The sequence below is a fragment of the Phyllostomus hastatus genome, unplaced genomic scaffold (genome assembly GCF_019186645.2).
Source record: "Phyllostomus hastatus isolate PE091 unplaced genomic scaffold, TTU_PhHast_1.1 phas_contig_150, whole genome shotgun sequence".
NCBI lineage: Eukaryota > Metazoa > Chordata > Mammalia > Chiroptera > Phyllostomidae > Phyllostomus > Phyllostomus hastatus.
In genome coordinates, this window is record NW_025333611.1 from 4,922,981 (window position 1) to 4,928,825 (window position 5,845).

Consider the following 5,845-nt stretch of genomic DNA (forward strand, 5'->3'; position numbering starts at 1 on the left):
AACTGCCGCGCCCTCGCTAGAAAGACCCCAGAAAGCTCTTCTCTGGACCTCAGGTTTTCCAGGTTCAGGTTCACTGCTCCTGAGCGAGAATAGGGGAGGAGGCGGGGCTGGGGGGACAGGACCCTCAGCTTGTATCACCTGGCCATCCTGCCTCCAGACCCCTCCTGCTCCCTAGCCCCCCACCTGCCCCCCAGGCTGTGCCGCTGCCCTTTGCCCACCTGAACGTGGCCTGCACCAGCCAGCAGAGTGGTGGGGACCTCTTGGAGGAAGAGGGGCTGGTTACAGCAGAAGGGAAGCGTCTCTGCGACCTTTGCCCTCACCCTGGACAGCCCGCCCCCCAGCATGCCACAGCCCTGCAGCCTGTGCCCTGGGCCCCGCCTTGTGCAGGGCACGCCACCCCCTCTCTGCGGCCTGCTGCTGCCCACCCCCCAGGGCCCAGCTCTGCATGACCTCCTGGGGGAGCCTCCCCAGTGCCCAGAGCTACAGCATCGCCAGGGTGGACACGCAGAACGGCCGGGCAGCAGGGGTGGCCCTGGAGTGGACCTAGGCGGCCTGGGACTCCCTGTCAGCGGGGACAGAGGCCTAAGGCAGCCGCAGATTGCTCAGAATAACAAAGAGGGGTCTTTTTCATAGAGGTGAGAGATGCCACCAGGGAAGGCAGAGGCAGATCCGCTGGCCCTGGGCTGGGGGTGAGCGAGGAAGGCCAGAGCCTTCTCCCAGACCCGGTCCGGGTGGGGTGGATCTCCCTGGAGACTCCGAGGTGGCCTGCGGCTGCGAGGGTGTGGGATGTGGGGTGTGGGGACGGCCAGGCTGCAGACAGTTCTCAGCTCAGCCTGGGGACGGCCTGGTCCTTCCCACGCCCCTCCTGGGATGCAGGGCTGCTCCTGGGAGTTGAGCAGAAGTGTGACTTTCCCTCTGGAGTCCGAGGTCAGCCAGCCTCCCAGGCCTCGGCCAGCATTCCTGACCTGGAGCCAACACAAGCAAGGGGTGAGGGGCCGCCAGGGCCAGCTCAGGCCCAACCGCCCCCCCCACCCCAGCCCTCGCCATCTGACCGCTCCTCGCTTTTGCTGCTTTCGGGAAGAAGGTGTCTAATGCCAGAAATTCCACGCTGGGGGAGAGGACGTAAATACCAAGGCTCCGCTCTTTGGGAGACGCTGTGCCGGTCACCTGCGCCTGCGGCTGCGAGCAAAAGTGACGTAGGATGCTTCTGAGGGGCGAAGGGGAGTTTCGTTCGGACTCCACGTGCCAATCAGAGGGCGTGGCCTTCGGCATAACCCGCAGACGCGCTCTAAGGTGGGAAGGATAAGGCGAGGGTTTTAAAGGTGACAGCTGCCAGCTGGTCAAAAGGCTGGTCGCTGGGGGAACAAGACCGTAAACGGCCATCATTCATCGCCTGACTGGTGGGGTTTTCAGGGGTCGGCAGGTGGGGCTGTGCGGTCAGAGTGATGGGCAGTCCCGATCGGTCAGCAGAGGGGCGGGGCTCACAGCGCGGGCCGAAGCCTCAGCGTCTCTGGGAGTCTGCAGAATAAAGCAGCACAACAACTTTCCTAGTGAAAGGGGCGACGCAAAGGACGCACTTGGTCAGGTGAACCGAGTCCAGTGTAAACCCAAACGGCCTAGGCGCTCCAGCAGGATCAGAGACCAAGTGGCAGAAAGGTCCACGTATTCTGTCACGAGTCGTGATGTTAGCACACTCACTGTGAACCGTGTCACGGGCAGACTCACTGAGGCAGCCCAGGGCCTGACCGGAGGCCCAGGGGGCCGTGGGGGGCAGAGGGACAGCCCGGCCCCCGCTGGGACAGGGACCGGGGTGGTGCGGCAGGCCCCAGGGTGCCGGTAAAACCAGGAACCCCCAGTACAGAGCCCCTCCTAGTGCCAGCCACACCCCGACACTGTCGCTCCTGACACGGTCCTCCAGGGGGCCGACACCCCTCCCACCTCAGAGATCCAGAGCCAACACGCAGAGAGGGTCGGGGCCTCGTCCACCGTCCCACAGCAGGGGCCAGGCTCCATCACGTCGGAGACGCCCACCCAGGGCCAGGGAGGGGAGGCACGGGGTGGGGGCCCTCCACATTGCACAGCTCTAGGGGGACGGCCACACCAAAGCTAGGCGCCTTGGAAAGGCCAAGTGCCCCCTCTTGTGGGGGACAAGGTGCGGACAGAGATTCCTGCCCAGGATCCTGGGACCCCTCTGAAGGCGGATGCCTTCCCCGGCATGCGGGGAGTCGGAGGACCCTGACTTGGACAGAAAGGTTTAGACCTGGCAGGCTGCAGCCCGGGAGGGGGAGGGCGGGGAGAGGGTCCGAGGATGGGGGCCACATGGCCCCGAGGCACTCTGTTGACGCAGCTGCCCCCAGGCTTCTGGAAGCTTCCCCTGGGTGCATTTAACGGCCAAGGTTGAGGCTACGTTCCCATAGTGGATGCCTGGAATATTCGTGTTTTCCACACCCCCGCGTGGGAGCCAGAACCAGCTCCCCAGAGCCAGGAGAGGTGAGCCTGAGGGGAGAGGCAGAGTCCCCGAGCTGGAACTGGAGTCACAGACCTCGTGCAAAAGTCAAGGACACAACTCGACGGCTTTCCTCTCCTCAGTCCTCTAGGTGCCTAGCCTGGTTCCCGCCCTCCCCATCCCCCACCCCCTTCCTTCTCCCTCCTCTTCCTCCTGGGCCTCCTCCTTGCGATAGTTTGCCCACAGACAAGCTGTGGTGCTGAGGAAAGCGTCAGACCTGGTTCAAATCCTGGCTCCGCAACGCACGCGCTGTGTGACCCAGGAGAGGTCACTGCCTGCTCTGAGCCTCTCTGCCCTTTTCCGTAAAATGAGACAGCACTACCCACCCGATGGGCTGTTTGTGGGGTCCGTGAACTTGCAGGGGCCAGGCCCGTTTGCCCGGGAAAGCCACTGGGTCCAGGCCCTGGGAAATAATTACACAAGGAAAGGGAAGGAATCCTTTCATCTCTGAGAGTCCCTAGTGCGTGGGTGAAGGCACTTAATGTCTCTGAGTCTAGGTTTTCTGTCCTACACAATGAAAGGAGTGATGGGACCCACCTCAGAGAGAGGTCGTGAGGGTTCAGGGATGTAGCGGCTGCCCTCAGCACGTAGTAGGTGCTCACTAAATGATGGTCTGTGGCGATTACTGTGGCTGATTATTTGTCTTGCAGGAACACCAGGAATGAGGCAAAGAGAAGTCTCCACACGCGCACTAGAGCAGAGCCCCCCTGAGGCCGTGCTTCAGACGCAGGGTGCTGAGTGAGGGGTGGGGAGGGCCAGGGCACGGGCCCCGGACACTGCAGCATCGGGGGGGGGGCAGTAGAAGGTGCCGGCGGGCACAGCCCGGGCGTTAGCAAGAGGCTGAGCAGCCAGGAGAAAGGAGGATGCACCACCGCATGGTCCAGGACGTCTGTGCCTTGAATGTGGTCTGTCCCAGCGGCCTTAGAACTCCACTGGTCTGAGCGCGTCTGTTTATGGGTCTGCCTTCCACGCCAGACGGATGGTTCTGGATGGTTCTTGAGGGGAAAAGTCATGTCATAGCTAGTTTTTTAAATCAAGTGCGGGCACGTGACTGAGATCGGCTCAGGGATTGGGTGTTTGATCCAAGGGGTCCAAGAAAGATAGTCCTGGGACTTTTCCTGAAACTCCTCTAAAAATTCATTTATTTATTTATTTATAGAGAGGGGGGAGGGAGGGAGAGATACATTGATTGGTTGCCTGTCGCATGTGCCCCAACTAGGGGCCAGGCCAAAAACCCAGACATGTGCCCTCACCAGGAATTGAACCGGCAATATTTTGCTTTGCAGGATGACACCCAGGCCACTGAGCAACACCAGTCAGGACTCCTGAAACTTTTTAAAAGGGTTAATAAACTGGCATATGTTAGGAGCCATGAGGCCATCTTGGCTACCACAGATGTCCACCTAGAGGAAAGCAGAACTCAGAGACATACCCAATGACATCATGTGAACACCTGGATCCAGCCATTCCTGAAGCGAGACCTGACCTGCTTAGTTGTGTGAGTTTTTTTCTCAAGCTAGGTTTTTTCTTGAACTGGGTTTTAGTCTCTCTCTTATAACCAAAAGAGCCTAGATTAACATGGTTCCTCCCCCTCCCCCAAACCTTTATCACTTAAAAAAAAAGTCTTGCTTATTAGATGGCACCTACGGAAATGCCCCCTGCCCCCTGGAGAAGTGGGTGATAGCACAGGACGGACACCTAGGGCTGGCTCCTCGCCCCAGCTCTGGGAAAACTCCACCTCTAACTCAGGGTTTCTTTGGGCTGATAAACGCTGGTTCACCGTTCTTACCCTACCGCCGCTAACACAGCGTCACCAGGCCAGGCTGCTCTAGCAAGCCCGGAGGGACAGACCTGGGCAGTCCCTTCAGCCGCTCCCTGCACCCCCCCCATAGCACCACCAGCCTTCATCCTGGGAACCTGGGCCCTAAAGTCTGGCCTGGAGGAAGCCCAGCCAGACTGGCCAGCCTGGCCGAGCTGGCCCTTATCTCCCCCGGGACTAAATTTGGATCCCGGACCAGACGATCATTTTGGGAATTCCTGACGGATTCCAGCGAGGGCCAGTGGTTCTCCTTGGGCTTCACAGAGGAGGAAGATCATGTTACTTTTTCAAGTAACAGTTAAATCGAAAGTAATCATTGGTCATGAGAGAAAACTTGGAAAACACAGGGGAGAAAGTCACTGGCGGCCCCGGCATCCCTCAGCCCCAGCCCCCGTGGAGGTTTCGCTTCTTGTCTGTTGCTCATTCTGATGTACGTTCAGGTTTTCAGGCTGTTTTTTTTTTCTTTCTTTTTCCATCCATGATCAGAGTTCGTGTACAGTCTCTTATCTTGATTCTCCCACCACGATTTAACATAAGGATGTTCCTGTGTGAAGGACTCTTTGCAGAGTGCCCCTGTGCCTAGCCAATGACCAGTGTGACCTCCGTGACACTCACACCCATCCCGAAATCCGGAACCCTGGTTCTTGCTCTGCGGATGAGCAAACCGAGGCACAAAGAGGTGTGACGGGTCTGGCCCAGCGTCGCGGGGAGGCCCAGGCATCTGGCTTCCCAGCCCATGCTGTTCCCCGGGCCTGTGTCAGTAATCATGGTTTATGGAGGTTTCCTTAGAGAGGCGCCTATAGTTTTTGCCTGCCTGGCGCTCCTTCCTTGCTCCAGTTTCTCCCACGCACCGTGATTCCCACTCTCAGTTCCGCGGAGGGCAGCTATTGGGTGGAAGTGAGCGCCGCATCCTGGGTCTGACCAATCAGAGCACCCTATCTCTTTGACCGGTGATGGGTCCAGGATGGAGCGCAGTGATCCGGGTTGGCCCACGTGGGGATCGCTGAAAGGCCCGCGGTGTTGAGAACCTGCCTGGGAACAGGCCGCAACCAAGGAGGGCGGAACGAGAGGGGCAGAAACCAAGTCCTGTCGCAACCCTTTAGACCCTGGATCCAGCTGCTCCTGAAGCAGGTTCTTGAGTTCTGCTCCTGGACTTCCCCGGTACCTGACCTTCTTAATCCCATTAAAAGCCTTTTCAGTTGAGTTTCCATCACTTGTAACCAAGAGCTCTGGTCACGGGACAGTAGCATTTGCACAAAGTTTTTTACCCTTATAAATGATGCTGCCACAAACACCTTTGCACACAAAATAACCTTGGAGGACTGTTGTTTCCTTGCGATATTTTTGCAGGGGTCACTTGGCCCAAGGACCAGACATTGTCAGGCCCCTACAGACATTTTGCAAATGGTTTCCTCCAGGTTGGCGGGGGTTCGGGCCCCTCACCCCCACTCCCCAATGGTGTGTGCAACTGTGATGTAAAAAACTGAGTGCCAGAAAGACATTTTTTTTTAACAAGCCAG